Source organism: Callithrix jacchus, chromosome 11, assembly GCF_049354715.1.
Source record: "Callithrix jacchus isolate 240 chromosome 11, calJac240_pri, whole genome shotgun sequence".
In the NCBI taxonomy this organism is placed as follows: Eukaryota; Metazoa; Chordata; class Mammalia; order Primates; family Cebidae; genus Callithrix; species Callithrix jacchus.
The window spans coordinates 57,776,855-57,802,765 of record NC_133512.1 but is presented as its reverse complement, the minus strand read 5'-3'; the positions used below and the strand labels follow the sequence as shown (position 1 = coordinate 57,802,765).

Here is a 25,911-nt window from a genome sequence, read left to right as displayed (position 1 = left end):
AGCAAGATCAAAAAAACTCAAAACCCAGCAGAAGACAAGAAATAACTAAGATCAGAGCTGAAATGAAGGAGATTGAGACATGAAAAACCCTTCGAAAAATCAATAAATCCAAGAGCTGGTTTTTTGAAAAGATCAACAAAATAGACAGACCACCAGCCAGATTGATTAAAAATAAAAGAGAGAACAACCAAATAGATGCAATAAAAATAATAAAGGGGAAATAACCACAGATTCCACAGAAATTCAAACCATCATCAGAGAATATTACAAACAACTCTATGCACATAAACTAGTAAACCTGGAAGAAATGGATAAATTCCTGGACTCCTGTGTCCTCCCAAGCCTAAACCAGGAGGAAGCTGAAACTATGAATAGACTAATAACAAGGTCAGAAGTTGAGGCAGCAATTAAGAGCCTAACACACAAAAAAAGCCCATGTCCAGACGGGTTCACAGTCCAATTCTACCAGACACACAAAGAGGAGCTGGTACCATTCCTTCTAAAACTATTCCAAATAATCAAAAAAGAGGGAATCCTTCCCAAATCATTTTATGAGACCAACATCATCCTCATACCAAAACCCGGCAGAGACCCAGCAAGAAAAGAATAATTCAGGCCAATATCCATGATGAACATAGATGCAAAAATCTTCAATAAAATATTGGACAGCCAATTGCAACAGCAAATCAAAAAACTTATTCATCATGATCAAGTAGGATTCATCCCGGGGATGCAAGGCTGGTTCACCATATGCAAGTCTATCAACGTAATTCACCACATCAACAGAACCAAAAATCAAAAACCACATGATTATCTCAACTGACGCAGGGAAGGCATTTGACAAAATTCAACAGCCCTTTATGCTAAAAACCCTCAATAAACTCGGTATCTATGGAACATATCTCAAAGTAATAAAAGCTATTTATGACAAACCAACAGCCAATCTCATACTGAATGGGCAAAAACTGGAAGCATTCCCTTTGAAATCCGGCACTAGACAAGGATGCTCTCTTTCACCACTCCTATTCAAAATAGTACTGGAAGTTCTAGCCAGAGCAATCAGGCAAGAAAAAGAAATAAAGGGTATTCAAATAGGAAAGGTGGAAGCCAAATTGTCTCTACTTGCAGACAACATGATAGTATACCTAGAAGACCCCATCGCCTCAGCCCAAAAACTCCTGAAACTGATAAGCAACTTCAGCAAAGTCTCAGGATATAAAATCAATGTGCAAAAATCACAAGCCTTCCTCTACACCAATAACATACTTAAGGAAAGCCAAATCAAGAACGAACTGCCATTCACAATTGCTACAAAAACAATAAAATACCTTGAAATACAACTCACAAGGAACGTAAGGGACCTCTTCAAGGAGAACTACAAACCACTGCTCAACGAAATCAAAGAGGACACAAACAGATGGAGAAACATTCCATGTTCATGGTTAGGAAGAATTAATATCGTGAAAATGGCTATACTGCCCAAAGTAATTTACAGAATCAACACTATCCCCATCAAGCTATCATTGACTTTCTTCACAAAACTGGAAAAAACCACCATGAACTTCATATGGAACCAAAAGAGAGCCCGTATAGCCAAGTCAATTCTAAGCAAAAAGAACACAGCAGGGGGCATCACACTACCGGATTTCAAACCATACTACAAGGCTACAGTAATCAAAACAGCATGGTACTGGTACCAAAACAGAGATATAGACCAATGGAATGAAACAGAGGCACTGGAGGCAACACAACATATCTACAACTATACAATCTTTGATAAACCTGACAAAAACAAGCAAGGGGGAAAGGATTCCATGTTTAACAAATGGTGTTGGGAAAACTGGCTAGCCATGTGCAGAAAGCAGAAACTGGACCCCTTCCTGACACCTTACACTAAAATTAACTCCAGATGGATTAAAGACTTAAACACAAGACCTGGGACGATAAAAACCCTAGAAGGAAATCTAGGCAAAACTATCCAGGACATAGGAGTAGGCAAGGACTTCATGAACAAAACACCAAAAGCATTGGCAACAAAAGCCAAAATAGACAAATGGGACCTAATCAAACTCCACAGCTTCTGCACGGCAAAAGAAACAGTCACTAGAGTGGATCGGCAACCAACAGAATGGGAAAAAATTTTCGCAGTCTACCCATCTGACAAAGGGCTGATATCCAGAATTTACAAAGAACTCAAACAGATTTACAGGAATAAAACAAACAAGCCCATTCAAAAGTAGGCAAAGGATATGAACAGACACTTTACAAAAGAAGACATATATGAGGCCAACAATCATATGAAAAAATTATCATCGTCACTGGTCATCAGAGAGATGCAAATCAAAACCATACTGAGATACCATCTCACGCCAGTTAGAATGGCAATCATTAAAAAATCTGGAGACAACAGATGCTGGAGAGGATGTGGAGAAAAAGGAACACTTTTACACTGTTGGTGGGAGTGTAAATTAGTTCAACCATTGTGGAAGACAGTGTGGCGATTCCTCAAGGCCTTAGAAATAGAAATTCCATTTGACCCAGCAATCCCATTACTGGGTATATATTCAAAGGACTATAAATCGTTCTACTATAAGGACACATGTACACGAATGTTCATTGCATCACTGTTTACAATAGCAAAGACCTGGAATCAACCCAAATGCCCATTCATGATAGACTGGATTGGAAAAATGTGGCACATATACACCATGGAATATTATGCAGCAATCAGAAATGATGATTTTTTGTCGTTTGTAGGGACATGGATGAATCTGGAGAACATCATCCTCAGCAAACTGATACAAGAACAGAAAATGAAACACCGCATATTCTCACTCATATGTGGGTGATGAAAAATGAGAACACATGGACACAGAAAGGGGAGTACTAAACACTGGGGTCTATTGCGAGGAAAGGGGGAGGGCTAGTGGGAGGGGGAGGTGGGGAGGGATAACCTGGGGACAAATGCCAAATGTGGGTGAAGGGGAGAAAGGAAGCAAAACACACTGCCATGTGTGTACCTATGGAACTGTCTTGCATGTTCTGCTCATGTACCCCAAAACCTAAAATGCAATAAAAAATAAAAAATAAAAAAAGAAGCATCTGTGCCTATTACCATGGTCTTCCTTTTCCCTTTTTTCCATTTCTTTGGCTTTAAGATTAATTGAATATTACTTTATTGGACTAACAGGCTTATAATATCAATTGTAAAAAATTGATAAAAGTAGACAAATAATAATAATGTAACAATATAGGTTTCATTAGTTATAACCAATGTACCACATTAATATGTTAATAATAGGGTAAGCTGGGTGCAGGGCATATGGGAACTTTCTGTACTAGCTTTGTATTTTTTGTAAATCTAAACTCTTTTTAAAATAATGTTTATATTTTTATGAAAATTTCAAATTAAATACTATTTATAGAAGTGGAGAAAAAATTAGACAACTCAAGTGTTCTAATTTCTGTCCCATATATTGGCAACAACTCTTCATTGCCTTGGAATAGGTGCCCAGGCTAGGGCTTGGTATCATGAAAACCGTTCTAGGACTTTGCCTGCAACAGGATCCTCAGTGGACAGAATACAGATTAAGGTCTGGAGATCTAAAAGCATATCCCATGTTTAAAAAACCTGAATTAGACTAGTGTGGTGGCACTCACTAAGCTAGCAGTCTGAAATAATATCCTATGGAAATCTTTCTAGAAAAAATATCTAAGAAATGATAAAATCTCTCTGCATAGATCTGTTGCTCCCTGCATTATCTACAACACTGGAAAAATTAGAAACAACTAAGTATTCAATAATAGGAGTATAATTAATTGCCTTATGGACAGTCTACTCACTGAGATGTTACATAACCATTAAATGATTATGAAAATTGTGTCACATGAGAGAAAAAGGTTATTATATACTTATAATAAGATGGTGTTTTTAAATGAAAACACAAAATGTACATAGTATGTAAATGTAACTCTTTTCTATGACCATACGAAAGATCCAGATTATTAATTGTATAAATAACTCCCTTCCTTTAGGATGTCAAATATATGTTACACACCAGGCAGTGTTCTTTTTCTACATGCGCAATATCTTGAAAGCAGATTCTTCACATAGAGTTATAGTAAGTACTTTAAATAACAGGTAATACAACCTGACCCACATCGGATTAGAGAGTCATCTGGATGGGCAAACTGACTGGTAGGGCAAGGAGGCCCTCTTCCCAGATAGCAGCATATAGTTCTTTTCCCTAATTTATGCTTTAGTACTTAGAGAAAAATCTTTATTCCATCATTCATTCAGCAAACACTTTTTGAGCATCTCTGTGAAATGCTGGTAATAAATGAGCAAATTTTATATGGTTCTTGACCTCAAGGAATTTATAGACTAGTGGGAGATATAAATAACCCCACCAATATATCATTTTAAACAGTTGTGTTCCTACTATTAAAGGAAATACAGAGTGCTATGAAAGAGTATTATCAAAGGAATGGTTTAGATGGAGAGGCATTTTTGCTCAAAGACATAGCACACTGTCGTTGCAGACTACAATGCTAAGGACAAGGTAAATCTTAAATGTCAATTCACCTCCTTCACAAAGATTTACAATAAAGTCCTGCTGTAGGTCTTCCAAGTAAATATCCATGAACCCCCTAACTTCCCAACTTTCCCACAACTTCACTAACTGGTCCAGTTTCTTAGAAACGTTCTTATCTCATGTTTCCTAGAGTTGCCCTCACATTTAATCTTGGAAAAGATTTTTCTGCTGACTATAGGCCCAGATTCCTTATTCTTTCAATCTTCTAATGAGAGGTAGTAGGGGGAGAAAGGAAAAAGCTACAGAAAAGCTAGGTATATAGAACATTTATAGCCAGTCTTCCTGGCATCCCACCCCCTTCTTCTGACATGACCCTGATAGTCATCTGGGGATCTACTACTTCCCCACTCTCGGCCTGATGGACTGGTTGAGGCAACCTTCCCAGAACCACGGGTGAAGTACACAACTCAGCCCAAAGTCATCCCAGGCATCATTCAGCGGCAAGCATTAGCCAATCCATTATCAGAATAATGCGATATAGAATCTTGCTCTATTTCACTGGTTTTAAACCTAGCAGGATTAGCTAAAACACTCTTATAATTACAAAAAGAGGGCCTGCCTGAGAATAGATTGAATACACAAAAAGCTATACTGAGAGATGGAAAAAGGAGAAATAGACCCCGATAACAGTTTGAGACCCAGACTCCAGGCCAGTTTTTTTGTTTTTTTGTTTGTTTGTTTGAGATGGAGTCACGCTCTGTAGCTTAGGCTGGAGTGCAGTGGTGCGATCTCGGCTCACTGCAACCTCCACCTCCCGAGTCCCAGTTCAAGCAATTCTCCTACCTTAGCCTTCTAAGTAGCTGGGATTACAGGCACGAGCCACCATTCCCAGCTAATTTTTGTATTTTTTAGTAGAGATGGGGTTTCACCATGTTGGCCAGTGTGATCTTGAACCCCTGAACTCAAGATCTGCCCACCTCAGCCTGCCAAAGTGCTGGGATTACAGGTAGGAGCCACCATATCCTGCAAGCCAGTCTTTCCTTGTATGTCCTACATCTGGTCCATGGAAAATGCTCTTGGTATTTTCCCAACAAACACTGGAAAAAGAGGCCAACCAACACAGACACATCTCCTTCACTCCTGGGGTCAGAGGAGCTAACAGACTGGTATCTGTCTCTTAGATTTTCCTTATAATCATCAGACACTGGTCTACTATGTTCCTTTAACCACAGAGGGCACATACCAAGTTCTCCATGCCATCCATTAAATATCCTTTTCTCTTAACTTGAGATGAAGATATAAGCACCCTCTCAACTCACCTTGGTGAAGACAGGACTTAGCACAACTCTTTTTTAAAAGAAAAAACAAACTTGTCCATCTTGAGATCATCTCTACTCTCTTAATTCTTTCATGATCTTTCTGTAGGTGAGGGATTCAAAAATCATGTAATCAGTTTTTAGTTTACTCCTTTGGAAATTCTACTTACAAACTGTCTCCTGCTTTAGAATGCAACATTAACCGTACCCTTGGATCTTTTCAGAAACTTCCATTTTCACATTCTGTTACACATGTGAACATCACCTATCATATATTTCACAAGGGGAAAAAATTAAAAGCTGCTTCAATGTTTTCACATTTCCTGCAAATTCCAAAATGAGAAGCTTCACCCTGAACTAATCGTAGGTGAGAACCTAGTTCATACTTTCAGTATATGGGGAATTTTGAGGGGTTTAGAGAAAAGCAATCAAGATGATTAAAGATATGAAAATTAAGGATAAAAAAAATTACAATCTCTTAAAATCTAATGTCTCACTATAGTCCTATATAAGAATGAGTACACCCCAGTGTAGGTTATCAAGCTAGTTCACCTAAACTCATAACAAGTTTGACTTGGCTATAAGAGTACTTGCCTAAATCTTAGCAGAAAGAATTATTAACTACTTTAATGGGTTACCAATGGAGGCCAACCATCTTCCTTTGGAGTCATTTAAAAGAAAGAAGAGCCTCTCTTTAGGATAGTTTAGCAGAATTATTAAAAAGTCAAAAAAAAATAACAGGTGCTGGCAAGGTTGCAATGAAAAAGGAAGGCTTATACACTGTTGGTGAGAGTGTCAATTAGATCAACCATTGTGGAAAACAGTGTGGTGATTCCACAAAGACCTAAAAACAGAACTACCATTCAGCCGAGTAATTCCCTTGCTGAGTATATATACCCAAAGGAATATAATTTGTTCTATCATGCAGACACATATATGTCTTATGTTCATTGCAGCACTATTTACAATAACAAAGACATGAAATCAACCTAAATGTCCATCAATGGGAGACTGGATTAAGAAAATATAGTACATATAAACTGTGGAATACTATGCAGCCACTAAAAAAAAATGAGATCATGTCCTTTGCAGGAACATGGATGCAGTTGGCAGTCATTATCCTTAAAAAACTAATGCAAAACAGAAAACAAAATACCGTATGTTCTCACTTATAAGTGGGAGCTAAATGATGAGAACAGAGACACATAGAGGGGAACAACAGACACGGGTGCCTATTGGAGGTGGAGGGTGGAAAGAGGGAGAGGATCAGTGCAAATAATTAATGAGTACTAGGCTTAGTACCTAGGTGACAAAACAATCTGTACAATAAACTCCGAAGTTACAAGTTTACCTATAAAACAAATTTGCATAGGCACCCCTGAACTTAAAATAAAAGTTAAAAAAAAATAAATAAAGTAGTTCAGTAGAAATCTTGCTCTAAAACAGGGATGTGATCACTTTAACACATCATGAACCTTCTTAATGTATGGCCATTGTTGATTCTCCTACTCATGTTTCTCCCGGTCCCTTATTGGTTTCTTTTTCTCTGATCTCCTTTTGTTTATCCTGTGTACCTCCTGTTTCTCAACATCCTGTGCAAGGTGTTTCTGGAAGGCAGTATTCCTGGGAGTGAGCTTCTGATAACTGTTTAGAACAGTTTAGAATAAGAAGTGAAGATAAATTCTCCATCCATAATTGAAACACAACACTATACCTTAATTTATGGTTTTGAAAGGCTCTGAGATGTTTTCTCATTTGTGCCACTCATAGAATTTTCTTCTAAAGTCTGAGCTTGGTTTTAATATCCCATAGAATTCTACAATTGGAGAGAAAGACTTCAAAGATTGCGGGAGTCTGCCAATTTCTGGAAGGTTTTTATTGGCTGCAAGTTATGATTCAAATGTGCTGTTCAGTTTAGTATGCTAACAGATATTTCTAAAATGAGCTGCCTCTGGTTTTGCAGTGCTATCTAGAATAATAACGTAAAATATGTACAACAGTATGGGAGACAAAAGATAAGGTCAGAGGAAAACAGGTCAAGCAACTCAAAAAAAGTTAATAAAACTGTTAATAAAGCCTTTTATGCTTTTGTCACACATATTCTCCCCCTACTCTTCAACTCTGGTATGCATATTGGCTTTCCAAGTGTGGTTAAGGGGTTCTGATGTATGTGTGTGAGATTGAGATATATATATTCATATATGTGAGATATCTCTCTCTCTCTCTCTCTCTCTCTATATATATATATATATATATATATGAGATCTATAGACAGATTAGATAGATAGATAGATAGATAGATAGATAGATAGATAGATAGATAGATAAATAGATAGATAGATAATCTCACATATATGAACTGCTGGCACATGAGACATATCTCCAAACCTCAATAAAGGAAAAAAAAATTTTAGAGGAGAAAACTGTTATTTGCATATATAGCTAGATACCTATACATCAAACTCTCAGCTTGCTATTTCTTTCATCACCCTGAGTCCCTGTAGCAAAGGTATGCCCAGCACCACAGACCATTTTTTTCTCTATCTCACGAATTCTGGTTTATTCAACATGTGGAAAGTGAACCATATCATGAGTTCACAATGTAAAAATTTCATACATAGGGAAATGCAATGTTCATCATTGTCTTCAGCAGAACCACACAGATCACAGGGGAGAGTACATTTAAGAAAGCTTAAGTGATAATGTATTGACTGAGAAGATTATCCTACCTGATATTTCTGCAAGACCTAATTCAAAGGGCCAAGGCATCATTCCAGCAAATCAAGTTAAAAAGAAAAGAGGCTTATTTTTATAATCCATCTTTCTTCAGTAAGGGTGGTTTTTATAAGCCACAGGCTTCTCAGCCAGCTGGTCTGTCTAATGATGACCCTGGGGAGACAACAACACGTGTCTACATTTCTCCATCTCTATTTGCAAAATGCACCCAGATTAGTTCTAGAATTTGTCTGGTAAGGTGACTCTTCCCAGAGAGGCTGATACTCAACTCTCTGGTCAGCAACATACTCCAGAAAGAGGCAGACAGCCTACAACCCAATACCTCCCTGAGGAGCAAAGATGATGCCATGAAATTCCCCCTGACGAGATAGAAGTAAAACAAATCCACTGTCCTATTAAACAGCTCAGATGTTTTTTCATTAATACTCAGAAGTACCAGGGTTCCTTTCTGAACCTCAGCTGCCTCATCTATAGAAAGGTTTGCTCAGTTTGTCCCTTCCTGTTCCAACATGCTGTGATTCTGCTCCCTGACCTAACAATTTCTGTTGCGCTATACACACTTTTTATGATCCCTTCCCCCGCATTTCTCTTTTCTATTGCCAGCCACAGAGCCAGGCTCTCACATCCAGTAGGACATCTCTCTTATTTATTAAACCAAAGCCATATAATCTCTCTGCCTTTGTAATTCACTGTCTAGCTTTAGCCTGAATTGAAAACCAAACACTCAAGCTATACAACACAAAATTCACCAAAAATGTATCTCATGTCAAAAGCACAGCAATAAGTCTTTGCCAATCTTCCAAGCGTCTATTCATCTCCTTTTTTGCCAAATTTAATTATATAGTCTACATGACACCACCTCTCTTACTGTCACTAAACTGTCACCAAATCCCTTCATAAACACCTGATTAGATTTCCTCTGCCAACACTCCACAGAAATATTTATCTTGAAGGTCATTAATTACTAAATCTAAAGCTTAAACTGATGAAATTTTCTCAGTCCTTGTTATTCACCATCTTTTTTCAACATTTGGTACAATGATCTATTTTTTTTACTTCAGAATCCTACTAATTTTTATATTCCAAATTTTGCTTGTGTACATTAAAAACAGTCAATTGTTGAGAATTATTACTGCTGTTAATTTCAGCATCCTAAATATTCAAGTTAAGAAGGGAAATATTTATATTTGAAAAAGCTCGTCTTTTTCATACTTTAAATCCCCACCAATATCTTTTCCCCATTATTATTTATTTTTTAGAATGGCCTTATTCTACTTCATCAAATATGCACTTGTTTTCTAAGTAGTTCTACCTCTTCACATTAGTCTAGAATACATGAAATAATTTTTTTTTCTTTTTTAAAAAATAGAGAAACCTTGTGGTTATCCTTGCATACATAGAAACACTGATCTTTTAAAAACATGAATTTTATGTAGAATGTGGAATAAAATGTCAATATTTGTATGTAGCATTTAAGTACATTTTTCCTTTCTTACAAGGAGAGAAAAGCCAGCAAGAGATTTCTGATAACTATCATTACCTTAAAGTCTGTTTTTCTAAATAGTAACCTTTGACACCCAGTAACAAATTATAAAACAAATAGGATAAGACTACAAGAACACGGGATTACTTTTAGTGCTCTAAAGGTAGGCGTTCTGCAATATCATGAGGCTGTGAAAGGCCTAGCACACAGGCATTTGCTTTCATGGCCAACATAGATGATTATTGTATTTTATCATTTAAAGCACAAGAAATAATAAAAGCCATAGAACTTTTTATTTTCATTTTAACAAGTGATATTCCTGTACATGTGCATGAATAATGCCTTTTTTTTTTTTTTTTTTTTTTTTGAGACGGAGTTTCGCTTGTTACCCAGGCTGGGTTGCAATGGTGCAATCTCGGCTAACGGCAACCTCCGCCTCCTGGGTTCAGGCAATTCTCCTGCCTCAGCCTCCTGAGTAGCTGGGATTACAGGCACACGCCACCATGCCCAGCTAATTTTTTTTTTGTATTTTTAGTAGACATGGGGTTTCACCATGTTGACCAGGATGGTCTCGATCTCTTGACCTGGTGATCCACCCACCTCGGCCTCCCAAAGTGCTGAGATTACAGGCTTGAGCCACCGTGCCCGGCCTGCCTTTTTTTTAACTTAGTAATCATGCATCATGTGAGTGGGTAATGAAGAAATGATATTCTTTACCATGACAAGTGGGCTAAACACTTCAAAGGACGCTTCACAAAGCATTTGAAATTAGAGCTTGAGGTATCGTGAAGTTAGTTTTTAACTTAGAGATGAATGAGAGAAACAAACAAAAAAAATTACCATAGGTGATAATAGTTTGCTCAATAAAAATTTAAAAATACTGAAATCATACAAGACTATCAGTAAAATGACCAGGCAAATCCCCAGGTATTAGTGGGCATTTAAAATATGAAAAAGATAAGCTTTCTTTTTTAACATAAATATTTCTTGTCTTAATTTAAATATCCACACAAATATTTAGGGTGCTGAAATTACAGCAGCAATAGCAATTCTCACTTACATTCATTTTCTACCATGCTGCATCTGGTCATTTTTCTTTTTTTTTTTTTATTATACTTCAAGTTTTGGGATACATGTGCAGAACATGCAGGTTTGCTACACAGGTATGCACATGCCATGATGGTTTGCTGCACCCATCAACTCGTCACCTACATTAGGTATTTCTCCTAATGTTATCCCTCCACTAGGTCCCCACACCCCAACAGGCCCCAGAGAGTGATGTTCCCCTCCCTGTGTCCATGTGTTCTCACTGTTTAACTCCCACTTATGAGTAAGAACATGTAGTGTTTGGCTTTCTGTTCCTGTGTTAGTTTGCTTACAATGATGGTTTCCAGCTTCATCCATGTTCCTGCAAAGGAAATGAACTCATCCTTTTTTATGACTATAAAGTATTCCATAGTGTATATGTGCCACATTTTCTTTATCTGGTCTATCATTGATGGGCATTTGGGTTGGTTCCAAGTCTTTGCTATGGTGAACAGTGCTGCAATAAACATACATGGGCATGTCTTTATAGTAGAATGATTTATAATCCTTTAGGTATATACTCAGTAATGGGATTGCTGAGTCAAATGGTATTTCTAGTTCTAGATCCTTGAGGAATCACCACACTGTATTCCAAAATGGTTGAACTAACTTATGCTCTCAGCAACAGTGTAAAAGCATTCCTTTTTCTCCACATCCTCTCAAGCATCTGTTGTTTCCTGACTTTTTAATGATTGCCATTCTAACTGGTGTGAGATATCTCATCATGATTTTGATTTGCATTTCTCTAACAACCAGTGATGATGAGCTTTTCACATGTTTGTTGGCTGCATAAATGTATTCTTTTGAGAAGTGTCTGTTCATGTCCTTCACCCACTTTTTAATGGGACTAATTTTTCTTGTAAATTTGTTTATGTTCCTTGCAGATTCTGGATATTAGCCCTTTGTCAGATGGATAGATTACAAAGATTTTCTCCCATTCTGTAGGTTGCCTATTAACTCTAATGACAGTTTCTTTTGCTGTGCAGAAGTTCTTTAGTTTAATTAGATCCCATTTGTCAATTTTGACATTTGTTGCCATTGTTTTTTGTGTTTTAGTCATGAAGTCTTTGCTCATGCCTATATCCTGAATGGTATTGCCTAGGTATTCTAGAATTTTTATGGTTTTGGGTCTTATATTTAAATCTTTAATCCATCTGGAGTTAATTTTTTTATAAGGTATAAGGAAGGAGTCCAGTTTCAGATTTCGGCATATGGCTAGCCAGTTTTCCCAACACCATTTATTAAATAGGAAATCCTTTCCCCATTGCTTGTTTTTGTCAGGTTTGTCAAAGATCAGATGGTTGTAGATGTGTGGCGTTATTTCTGAGGCCTCTGTTCTGTTCCATTGGTCTATATATCTATTTTTGTACCAGCACCATGCTGCTTGGTTACTGTAAACTTGTAGTATAGTTTGAAGTCAGGTAGTGGGATGAATCCAGCTTTTTTCTTTATGCTTAGGATTTTCTTCCCTATATGAGATCCTATTGGTTCCATATGAAATTTGAAGTAGTTTTTTTCAACTCTGTGAAGAAAGTCAATGGTAGCTTGATGGGGATAGCACTGAATCTATAAATTACTTTGGCCAGTATGGCCATTTTCACAATATTGATTCTTCCTAACCATGAGCTTGGAATGTTTTTCCACTTCCTTGAGCAGTGGTTTGTAGTTCTCCTTGAAGAGATCCTTCACATCCCTTGTAAGTTGTATTCCTAGGTACTTTATTCTTTTTGTAGCAATTGTGAATGGGAGATCACTCATGATTTGGCTCTCTGTTTCTCTATTATTGGTGTATAGGAATGCTTGTAATTTTTGCACATTGATTTTGTATCCTGAGACTTTCTGAAGTTGCTTATCAGCTTTAGCATATTTTGGGCTGAGACAATGAAGTTTACTAAATATACAATCATGTTGTCTAAGACAGAGACAATTTGACTTCTGCTCTTCCTATCTGAATGTCCTTTATTTCTTTCTCTTGCCTGATTGCCCTGGCCAGAACTTCCAATACTATGTTAAATAGAAGTGGTGAGAGAGGGCATCTCTTGTCTTGTGCTGGTTTTCAAAGAGAATGCTTCCAGCTTTTGCCCATTTAGTATGATATTGGCTGTGGGTTTGTCATAAATAGCTCTTATTATTCTGAGATATGTTCCATCAATACCTGGTTTACTGAGATTTTTTAGCATGAAGTGGTGTTGAATTTTATTAAATGCCTTTTCTGCATCTATTGAAATAATCATGTGGCTTTGTCATTGATTCTGTTTATGTGATGGATTATTTACTGATTTGCGTATGTTGAACCAGCCCTGCAACACAGGAATAAAGCTGACTTGATCATGGTGCATAAGCTTTTTGATATGCTGCTGGATACTGTTTGTCAGTATTTTATTGAGGATTTTCACATCGATGTTCATCAGGGATATTGGCCTGAAATTTTCTTTTTCTATTGTGTCTCTGCCAGGTTTTGGTGTCAGGATGATGCTGGCCTCATAAAATGAGTGAGGGAGAAGTCCCTCTTTTTCTATTATTTGGAATAGTTTCAGAAAAATGGTACCAGCTCCTCTTTGTACCTCTGATAGAATTCAGCTGTGAATCTGTCTGGACCGGGGCTTGTTTTGGTTGGTAGGCTATTAATTAATGCCTCAAATACAGAACTTGTTATTGGTCTATTCAGGGATTTGAATTCTTCCTGGTTTAGTCTTGGGAGGACGTATGTGTCCAGGAATGTATCCATTTTTTCTAGATTCTCTAGTTTCTTTGCATAGGGGTGTTTATTGTATTCTGATAGTAATTTTTATTTCTGTAGGATCAGTGGTGATATTCCCTTTATTGTTTTTTATTATGTCTATTTGATTGTTTTCTCTTTTCTTCTTTATTAGCCTGGCTACCAATCTATCTATTTTGTTAATCTTTTCAAAAAAAAACAGCTCCTGGATTTATTGATTTTTTTGAAGGGTTTTTTGTGTCTCTATCTCCTTCAGTTCTGCTCTGATCTCAGTTATTTCTCGTCTTCTGCTAGCTTTTGAATTTGTTTGCTCTTGCTTCTCTAGTTATTTTAATTGTGATGTCAAGGTGCTGATTTTAGATCTTTCACACTTCCTCCTGTGGACATTTAGTGCTATAAATGTCCCTCTAAATACTGCTTTAACTGTGTCCCACCCTGGTAGGTTGTGTCTTTGTTCTCACTGATTTCCAAATACTTATTTATTTCTACCTTAATTTTGTTATTTACCCAGTAGTCATTTCATTCAGGAGCAGGTTATTTGATTTCCATATAGTTTTGCATTTTTGAGTGAATTTCTTAATCTTGAGTTCTAATTTGATTGCACTGTGGTCTAAGAGACTGTTTGTTATGATTTCCATTCTTTTGCATTTACTACAGAGTTATTTACTTCCAATTATGTGGCCAATTTTAGAATAAGTGCAATGTGGTGCTAAGAATGTATATTCTGTTGATTTGAGGTAGACAGTTCTGTAGATGTCTATTGGTCCAGAGCTGAGTTCAAGTCCTGAATATCTTTGCTAATTTTTTGTCTTGTTGATCAGTCTAATATTGACAGTGGGGTGTTAAAGTCTCTCACTGTTATTGTGTGGGAGTCTAAGTCTCTTCGTACGTCTCTAAAAACTTGCTTTATGAATCTGGGTACTCCTGTATTGGGTAGGTACATAATTAGAATAGTTAGCTCTTCTTGTTGCATCAATCCCTTTACCATTATGTAATGCCCTTGTCTCTTTTGATCTGTGTTGGTTTAACATCTGTTTTATCAGAGACTAGGATTGCAACCCCTGCTTTTTTTTTTTTAATTTTTTATTGGATTTTAGGTTTTGGCATACATGAGCAGAACATGCAAGACAGTTGTGTAGGTACACACATGGCAGTGTGCTTTGCTTTCCTTCTCCCCTTCACCCACATTTGGCATTTCTCCCCAGACTATCCCTCCCCACCTCCCACTCCCACTGGCCCTCCCCTTTTCCCCCCAATAGACCCCAGTGTTTAGTACTCCCCTTTCTGTGTCCATGTGTTCTCATTTTTCATCACCCGCCTATGAGTGAGAATATGCAGTGTTTCATTTTCTGTTCTTGTGTCAGTTTGCTGAGGATGATGTTCTCCAGATTCATCCATGTCCCTACAAACGACACAAAATCATCATTTCTGATTGCTGCATAATATTCCATGGTGTATATGTGCCACATTTTTCCAATCCAGTCTATTATCAATGGGCATTTGGGTTGATTCCAGGTCTTTGCTATTGTAAACAGTGCTGCAATGAACATTCGTGTACATGTGTCCTTATAGTAGAACGATTTATAGTCTTTTGGATATATACCCAGTAATGGGATTGCTGGGTCAAATGGAATTTCTATTTCTAAGGCCTTGAGGAATCTAATGAAACTCCACAGCTTCTGCACAGCAAAAGAAACAGTCACTAGAGTGGATCGGCAACCACAAGAGTGCTTCCTCTACCTCTGTATTTCACTCAGCTCTCTGTTTATCTCGGCTCCAGGTAAGGTCAAATCCTTCTCTCATGATCTGTACCTTCAGGTTCCCAGTAAGGATGTGTGTTCAGCGGCAGACAATCCCCCTTTCACACTTTCACATTTTGGGCATTCACAGTTTTTCGGATGTCTCCCAGAGACTGCAGCAGCAATCCACTTCCTTCACAGGGTCTGTGGATTCTCTCAACTCTCCTGGTATTTTCCTGCAGTAGTTCTTGGAGCAAAATTTCACAATGTTGCCCTAATAAAAAATTTGTAAGTCACTTTTAATCTCTTTCTTAAAAATAATTGCATAGCGAATTATCCTTGGTATTTAACCACCTGCAGAACTTGAATTGTCAATATTTTTACAGTATACCTAGAAAGGCTTATGGAAACAATAACAAAACAGTTGTTTTCAAGTCCTCATTCCAACTTAACTTAAGGGATCCTTACACATTTTGATGCAATTTTTACTCAAGCACCCTAACTACCATGTGTATTTTATGAAACTCCAACTGTTGGAATTTTGTTCTGTATTTAAGAAAAAGCATTAAGTAATTTATTTTACACTTCTTTCAGGTTTTACCTGCTTAGAGTCTAACAGTCCTTCTTTAAAGGCAACAGAGAAACAGCATAATTTTGTAAATTAAATAAATATTCCAATGGCATATACTCACCGGGTAATCTGTGTTTTGGTTTCACTATAACCATTATCCTGCTATCATTCATAAGTGTTTCCCTATGATAGCCAGCGCCTGTTACAATAGGAAACTGTTAACATGATTTTCATTTGTTCCTTAAATATTTCCACCTGAATGTGGAAGATTTTTGTTCTTAATCTTGCTTGGTCTTATTTAGTTTTGGAGGTTTTGTTTGTTTCTTTGATTTTTAGTTGTGATGGGTTTTTTAGCTAAGATATAGCAAATAATGTTGAAAGATGGATTTTGATGGTTATAATTTTTTTCTTAATGAAATCTATGAACCAAGTAACCGAATTTTTTAATCAGACATTGTAAATAATCTTCTGCTAGTGTTTTATAGTCTCAAATATTTAGGTGGAAAAATCTAGAAGAAATAACGTAATACAAAAGGATTCAATTATAATCAACATTTTTCTTTGTCATTTTCATACTTCATTTGAAAAAGAAAGCTTCCTCACCATTGCCTAAAGGAAACCAGTGTTTGTACCATGACCTCAATTTCAAAATGATTCTCTGACCACCTCACTCCCTCAAATACCCAACAATCCTACAACATGACTCCTTCAATACATTGGTCCCACCACCTTTTCACTGACACTTGCACCCCTGACTTCTTTCCTTGCCCAACCTAAATTCCAGAGTCAATCACTAAAGCATTCTCCTGCATGACCCTCAATTCCCTTGCTCCACTCTCCTCTTAGGAAAACTGAAATGGGGTTTCACCATGTTGGCCAGGCTGGTCTCTTAGTAAAACTGAGAGAAGAGAGAGTGGAGCAAGGGAATTGAGGGTCATGGCAAAACTTCAACCCTCATTAAATGCTACTCTGCCTGCTCTATGTGGCTGATTGATTTCCCTTTAAATTCACGACCACTAAACCCCAGTGGGCCCACTATGCTATCTCATAATCATAGCCTATTTTCTATTCAAATCATTGTCCCACTCTCCTAGGCAATTGCATCATCATCTCTCCTCAGTCTTCTAGTACCTTCTCCTTTATCCTCACTCTTAGCTGATAACCTTAGTTTCTATTTCAATCAAAGAGCCAAAGACAGTATTTTAAAACATTAATCAGATGCTTACAACTTTCCAATGGCTCCTTCCCTCTCACAGTAAATGCCAAAGTCTTTACAACAACCTGTATCACCTGACACTCTGATCTCATTACACCTCTGATCTCATCTTCTGTATTTTCCCGTTATTGCTCCTTCCATATTGACCCCTTTGTTGTTCAGTTAAAACATTAAGTCCTCTCCTACCTCTGGGCCTTTGCATCTGCCATTTCCTCTACCTGGAACACTCTTCCCCTGGATATATTTTTATGGCTCACTCCTTTGTTTCCTTTGTCTTTGTTCAAATATCACCTTCTCAATGAGGCCTCCTCTGACCCTTTTATTTACATTTGAATTCCTTCATTCACCACCCTTTTCCTGCTTTATTTTTTGCCATAGCACTTATCACCACATAGTAAAGCATATTGTATGCTTTACTCATTTGCTTTGTTTTTTGCCTATATTCATCTACTAGAACATAAGTTTTGGCCTATGGGCCAGGATTATAGCCTATTTTGTCCACTGTTGAAACCCTAGCATTTGAAACTACTTTATACTTACTGGGTGCTTAACAAATATTTGTTGAAGGAATGAATGAATAAAATACCTTTATTAAAGGAGGTGTGTCTAAACTTCATCTATGGGCTTGCTAGTTTACATCAGGTTGTTCTCTCCATAATCATTAACAACAAGCACTTAAATCCATATTTGTATCTCACCAGTAAAATTAAAAGTAAGTAATCTTACTTTTAATATGAAGCTGTGACCAACGCTGTGTCCAGCAGGAACATCTGTGAGCAGTTTCCTTTGCCCAGAAAAAAAGAGCTGCTGTTGTCTACTCAGTAATATCTCAGAAATAATGGCTTGTAGCTCAAAGAGGCTTTCTCTCTTTTTACAAAACTGTAAGACTCACAAAAATTACTTTAGAGCCATGATTTGCTTAAGTCCCACTTACATTAACCACTATTACTCACTTCCCTATAAGAGTACATAGTAACCAAACCTAACTTTCATGTTAGTCAAAGTTTTTTGTTTTCTGCTTTTTGGTTTTTTCAGATAGGGTCTCTGTCACCCAGGCTGGAGTGCAGTGGCATAATCACAGCTCACCACAGCCTTGAACTCTGAGGCTCAAGCAATACTCCCACCTCAGCCTCCCAAGCAGCTGGGACTACAGGGTCCTTCGTATTAGTCAAAGATTTTTATTTTTGTTTTTTGAGACAGGGTCTCTGTCACCTGGGCTGGAGAGCAGTGGCGTGACCTTGGCTCACAGCAGCCTCGATCTCCTAGGCTCAAGTGATTCTCCCACCTCAGCTTCCTGAATACCTGGGACTACAGGCACACACCACCGCACCCAGCTAATTTTTGCATTTTTTATGGAGATGGGTTTTCACCATGTTGGCCAGGCTGGTCTCGAACTCCTGGCCTCAAGCAATCCACCTATCTCAGCCTCCCAAAGTGTGGGGGTTACAGGCATGAGCCATAGTGCCTGTCCTGTGATAGTCAAAATTACATCTCTAGGCAATGTGTGTGTGTGTGTGTGTGTGTGTATACATATTTCCAAAATTTATTATACCATAAATCACTCAAAGTGTTTTCTTACATCTATTTTTAAAGATAGCATTATATTGTATAGATCTACATTATCAATACATACAATCTGGGGTGTTGCGTTAGAGAGTTTAATTGAATAGTGGTTTAGGGAATTTTGTGAAGAAAAAAAAAAATAAGATCACTCTTCCCCTTCCAGACTTCAGTAACACAAACGTCACATATCTTACTTGCTTTATAAATCATGTTTTGAGTTCCCTATTACATCTCAGTACTCAGAATAATAATCCACCAAAGCACTGGGGGAAAAAAACCCTCTAATTCAAATCATTAAAATGAAATCTGTCTCTGAATGTTTGAAAGGATTTATGGTAAAAATATCAGTTTGATACTAGGTCAATAAAATGAATCATTCATGATCCTGAAGAAGGAAAATGGCGCGGGTGAATGGGGGAATACGCAGAGATGAAAAACTTTACAAAATTTAAAGCTGCTGTAAAGGGAAGAAACTTGGGAGATTATTAATTTGCTGTAGCTAAATTCAAATGCAAGCTTTTCTTTGTTATTAAACTTCTGGTGTCATTTTATTATCATTAAAATTAACCAAGTAATAGCCACTAGAATTTTTTATTTGAATTTATTAGCTGCATAAGCTAGCTAAAAATACAAAGGTTTTAAGACAAATTAGTTGATTTGAATGTCAACTACAACGACAAGGCCTGCTTGGTTTTCATTAAGCTGCATGTTGCATTTGATAGCCTGTGATATGAAAAGCAGCTAATTTGTCGTGCCTTCTACACAAAACATTATCTATTGATTCCAGAATATGCAGAGCTACGTGGGGAAGGCAGAGTGTGTTGAGCTGAGAGAGGGAGCTTCTGCCTTGTAGCACTTACAGATGGAGCCATCTGATTCAGCCTCTATCTTCCATTACTCCTAGTTTTGTGAGCACACATCTTATCTCCCCATGACCATATCTAGAGCAGTTCTGGCAGTTTCCTATTTTTTCTAATAAACTCTAACTTCCTTAAGATTAGGACCATGACTGAGTCACCTTAATAAATCTCACAAAACCAGTTACATTAAAGGCATGGATGCATATGTTCCCTTTTAAACAACAAGCCCATGAAAGGACAGAACATCTAGTCAGATTAATCTTAAGTTCAGTGTCTTAAACCTAGTTGGCAACAAATAAATATTGACTCTATTTTGAAATAAACTGCTGAAGAATGAATAAATGAATGAATGAATGACAAATACTCCACAACCTCTTGATAAGTGATAGCAGGGAATACTTTCTATGTAGCAAAGAAACTTTGTGGTCCAAGCCCTCCTATCTCTACTACCTCCTCCAAAGATGAAAAAATCAGAACTACCTGTGCTTCAGTAACTTCAGCATGACTAGTACTATTATTTTCAGAATTTACAATAAAGTATAAAACATTCATGTCCTAGAGCTAGTACCTCAAGCTGGTAAGATGGAAAAAATAAAATTCTCTAGCATTTTAAAGATTTTATTCTTTTTATATGGAGGTTCACTCTTGTTGCCCAGGCTGGAGTACCATGACGTGATCTCAGCTCACTGCAACCTCCGTCTCCTGGGTTCAAGCAATTCTCCTGCCTCAGCATCCCAACTGGGATTACAGGCACCTGCCACCATACCCAGCTAATTTTTTGTATTTTTAGTAGAGATATGGTCTCACCATGTTGCCCAGGCTGGTCTTGAACTCCTGACCTCAAGTGATCCACCCACTTCAGCCTCCCAAAGTGCTGGGATTACAGAAGTAAGCCACTGTGCCCAGCCAAGCATTGTAATGATTTTTTAAGCAAAAACTCTATTGGCCACTAGATGGCACACGTATTAGCCACATCTCTAATTTGAGGAGGGACTCTAAAAGTCCTTTGGTAAATATGTAGCTTGAAATTTGGAAAGCATTCATTTAAAAATAAATAAAAATAAAACACCCTTTCCAGCAAACTTATAAAGGCTAATTAAATGTACAGTATGCATGAGGTATTGTAATTTTCTTATATAATGCAATCTTATGCAATACTAAACTATACTAGATTAAAATGTACTATACTATACCATGCTATACTTTGTTGCAGTATTTTTCAAACTGTGGTTCTGGAAGCCTATAAAAAATAAATGGATTCAGGGCTTCATCCTAGACCTACAAAATCCAAACCTTTACAGGAAGCCTAGGAAACTGCATTTTAGTAAGCTCCCAAGGGATATCTTGCAGAATCTTTTCTACAGAACATAACACCACTTAATACCACTTTCCTATGAGAAAGTCATTTATAATTACTATTAAAATATTCAAAGAATACATCCCTCCACCAAAGCACCTTCTTACTATATAAGAGATTACCAATGCTCCACGTTCCCAGTGATGGTTTGTCACCTAAGAGAGCTTCCAACAGAATTCAGGTGAAAATAAGAGACATTGAGGAAGAAGAGTGGAATTTCCAGAGGTATGGGTAAGAAGATAATAGGCATTGGTGTGCCAGAACCTCTTGCCACTGCAAGACTACAGGAACACTACTTGTATTTACCCACTTCCCTGCCTTCCTTCTCTTTCTCAGGCCAATACCACCCCACTCCCAACTACCTATTTCTCTGCTACCTCCCAGTGACTTGAGTACAATTTCTCTCCTCTCCCAGCTCCTGACTAAAAATAGGCCCCAACTCACAGTCTCTCCCCTGAAGCCAATATCTGAAGCTAGTCTGATTTCCTTTCTAACAGCAGCCAAGAGAAATAAATAGCAGCTAAAAAAAACAAAAAAACAAAACTCCCCTCTGTATTGCCTCATTCACTGTAGGAAGGATTAGCCAGATAAAATTCAGGACATCCAGTTAAAGTTGAATTTCAACAAATAAATTTTTTGGTATAAGAATGTCCCAAATAATTGCATGAGACACAGTTATACCAAAAAAAAAATACATTTTTGCCTTAAATTCAAATTTAACTGGATAGCTTATATTTTTATTTGCAAAATCTGACAATCCTAGCTGTAGGAGAGACGGAAAATCACACAGAGGTGGCTGATAATGGCCAGTTTTGGGATACTTAAAGGACTGCAATAAGAATCATCTACATGTCAGGAAATTCAGACTCAAACTCCTCTGAGCATCTCACCTCAGAAGCAGAGGCTCTGTTCGAGATGGAATTGAGCCTCCCAAAACTAAAGATGGTTTCAGTGTTGACACAGGCAATACTATCATATAGAACAATATAGAAAACAGTAGAAAAAATACTGAAATGGAAGAATTCCCTGACCCCCTTCCTCACAGGACATGCAACATGGGCGTGTGGCTCATCTGTTCAGCACTCAAACCCCTTACAGGAAAGGAGTGCGCAGACGGACAGGTGCAGGAGCACAAGCCCACGTGAGTGTGTGTTACAGTGCACTCCTTTAGTCTTGCCATCTGCAGAAGGCTCAAGTGTTAAACAGCATAGTGCCCTCTTGGTACGCAGGTCCTTGTCCAGCATCCAAGAATCAGGTCCCACATGGATAAGAGAATAGTGAATGCAGGGGTTTTACTGAGTAGGGGAGGTGGCTGTCAGTGGGATAGACGGGGAGCTGAAAGGGGGGTGGAGTGAAAAGATCATCTTCCCCTGGAGTTTGGCCATCCAGGGGCTGATCTCCTATCAATGTTCAAAACACTCTTTCTCTTCTCTCCTTCTCTGCCATGGCATTCTGTGATTCTTCTGCTCTTCTTTGTCTCCTCATCTGCTTGTCTACTCATGGAGCCTGGGATTTGGAGTTTAAATGGGTACAGGATAGGAGACATGGCAGGCTAAAAGGCAAATTTTGGGCGCAAAAACAAAAATGCCTGTTCTCATTTGAGTCACGGGTTTTCAGGCTTGAGGGTGGGGCCTTTGCCAGGGAACTGCCGTCTTCTACCCAGTATTTCCCTGTCTCCTGTCCATATTGATACCAAGATACACCACATATAGTGAGAGTAATTGTTGTTTCCTCAACAACAGATAAGAAATTTTTGTGTTTGTGTGTATGTATGGTATTGAGTCATTGTGTAAATATATTTCCTTTTGGAGTGTGGTCCAAAAAGCTTGGTAAAGACTGCCCTGAGTCTCTTAGCAAAGACAGCTATCCACTGCCTGAGTGTAAGAACAAATAAATCAGGAAATATCTATAGTATGTTAGCTTATTTTTTTTTAGCCGTTCCTACTCCCTAACACATATCTTTGATATGAGCAAACCTGAAGAACAGTCTACAGTGACAGAGACTAGCTCTGTTCTTTATTTAAAAAGTATCACAGCTCCCAGATGCCTTGCAATTTGGTAAGATCATGTGACTGGCTGTCACCAGCAGAATATGGAGAAGGTGACGTGTATCACCTCCAGTGAGGTGGTTAAGAGCATGTGTAACTTCTCCCCATTGTGTCTGAAGGCTGGCTGCAGGCTACATTTCAAGACTTTAGAAGGTGGCAGAATGATTCATTGAATTTGGGAGGCCGAGGCAGGTGGATCACCTGAGGTCGGGAGTTCCAGATCAGCCTGACCAACATGGAGCAATACTATTTCTACTAAAAATACAAAATTAGCTGGTGTGATGGCACATGCCAGTAGTCCCAGCTACTTGGGAGGCTTAGGCAGGAGAATCACTTGAACCCAGGAGGCGGAGGTTGTGGTGAGATGAGATCACGCCATTGTACTCCAGCCTGGGCAACAAGAGTAAAATTCTGTCTCATATAAAAAAAAAAAAAAAAAAAAGGAGGGGGGAGGACTCAAGATGGCGCTGTGAGAACAACCCAGGATTGGAGCTCTTCTAGTTGAATCTGCAAACGGTGAGTCAGAGCGGATTTCCAGACTGATCTTTGTTGCCCACAGAACGGGGAAACTCCCAAGTATAAAAAAGACACGGGACGCCAGGCAGTAGGTCTGCCTGGCGAAGCCGGCAGCCAGGGCGGCGGCGGCCGGCCCTACCCAGCAATCCCCACAGGGCGCGCTTGTCCGGGTGCCTTGTTGAACCGGCAACCTGAGACTTGAGAGGGCTGGACTTGAGACTGAACGACACTTGGACAATAGGCCAGCCCAGGGGATTGCAGGGATTGGGATACCCAGTGGGACAAACAAAACCGCAATTTCAAACTATCCCGAGCAGACGGTCCGAGACGCTCTGTGGGGGAGGGGCGTCCACCACTACCGAGGCAACCCGCCCCAACTGAGATACACGCCCACTGCTGACGCAGCCAGCCGTTGCCGAGGCAACCCGCCCCAACTGAGATACACGCCCACTGCTGACGCAGCCAGACGTTGCCGAGGCAACCCGTCCCTACTGAGATACACGCCCACTGCTGACGCAGCCTGCCGTTGCTGAGGCAACACGCTACAACGAAGAGACTCCGCCGCAGGGCGTGGCGGAGACCACAGCAGAGCTGGCAGGAACAGCGCAAATCACACAACAGCAGGGCGGAGCCTCGGCAGCCAAACAGTGGCTAGTTTGCCTTCTAGCTGGGCAGGACACCTGATCGGACATCCAAAAATAAAGCCCAAACCCCTCAACACAGAGCATTTGAGAGAAAAAAAAAAAAGGGTTTTTTAATAAGCTCTATTGCAGCAGAATCAAACAAAGCAGCATAACAGCCCTGAATGAATAACAGAGTGCACAGCTCAGCAATTAAACCCCTATAAAGTACAAACTGTCTCCTCAAGCAGCTCCCTGATCCCTCTATATCCAAAAGACTGACATTAGGCAGGCATCATCCTGGGACAAAGAGAGCAGAAAAAGAAACTGGTAGCATCCCTCACTGTGCCACGGCTACTAGAGGTGCACCCCAGACAAGCAGGGTCTGGAGCGGACCTCAGCAGTCGTACAGCGAAGGGGCTAGACTGGTAGAAGGAAAACCAAGCAACAGAAATACTTCATCATCAACATTCTGGGTGTCCACTCAGAGACCCAAACGAAAAGTCAGCAACTACGCAGACGACCAGCGGACAAATCCACAAACATGGGAAGAAACCAGCGCAAAAAGGAGGAAAACACCCGAAACCAGAACACCTCGCCTCCTAGAAAGGACCAAAACTCCTCACCAGCAAGGGAGCAAAGCTGGACGGAGAATGACTGTGACGAAATGACGGAATTAGATTTCAGAAGATGGATAATGAGAAACTTTTGTGAGCTAAAAGATCATGTATTAAATCAATGCAAAGAAACTAAGAACCTTGAAAAAAGATTTGAAAAAAGATTCGAGGAAATGATAACAAGAATGGATACCTTAGAGAGGAATATGAATGAATTAAAGGAGCTGAAAAACACAATACGAGAACTTCGCGAAGCAAACACAAGTTTCAATAGCCGAATTGACCAAGCAGAAGAAAGAATATCTGAAGTCGAAGACCAACTCAATGAAATAAAACGAGAAACCAAGATCAGAGAAAAAAGCGCAAAAAGGAATGAACAAAGTCTCCAAGAAATGTGGGACTATGTGAAAAGACCTAACCTACGTTTGATAGGTGTACCAGAAGGGGACGAAGAGAATGAATCCAAGCTGGAAAATACTCTTCAGGACATCATCCAGGAAAATTTCCCCCACCTAGCAAGACAAGCCAACACTCAATTGCAGGAAATACAGAGAACACCACAAAGATATTCCGCAAGAAGAGCAACCCCAAGGCACATAATCGTCAGATTCAACAGGGTTGAAATAAAGGAGAGAATACTAAGGGCAGCCAGAGAGATAGGTCGGGTCACCCACAAAGGGAAGCCCATCAGACTCACAGCAGATCTCTCGGCATAAACACTACAAGCCAGAAGAGAGTGGGGGCCAATATTCAACATTCTTAAAGAAAAGAACTTTCAACCCAGAATTTCATATCCAGCCAAACTGAGCTTCAGAAGTGAAGGAAGAATAAAATCCTTTGTGAACAAGCAAGTACTCAGAGATTTTGTCACCACCAGGCCTGCTTTACAAGAGCTCCTAAAAGAGGCACTACACATAGAAAGGATCAAT

The 25,911-nt window shown here is 38.8% G+C and overlaps 1 protein-coding gene across 34 annotated transcripts in view; it reads right to left on the bottom strand.

Moving 5' to 3' along the window:
• MTERF1 (mitochondrial transcription termination factor 1) overlaps positions 1-25,911 on the bottom strand; it is a 560,591-nt gene that overhangs the window by 439,890 nt on the left and 94,790 nt on the right. Inside the window, exon 4 of one of the 34 annotated variants that reach the window (XR_013523998.1) lies at positions 15,190-15,277. The exons of the other annotated variants lie outside the window; for them this stretch is intronic. The gene's annotated coding sequence lies outside the window, so the exon portion shown is untranslated. Of the gene's footprint in view, positions 1-15,189; positions 15,278-25,911 lie in introns of those variants that run through there. 34 annotated transcript variants of the gene reach the window in all.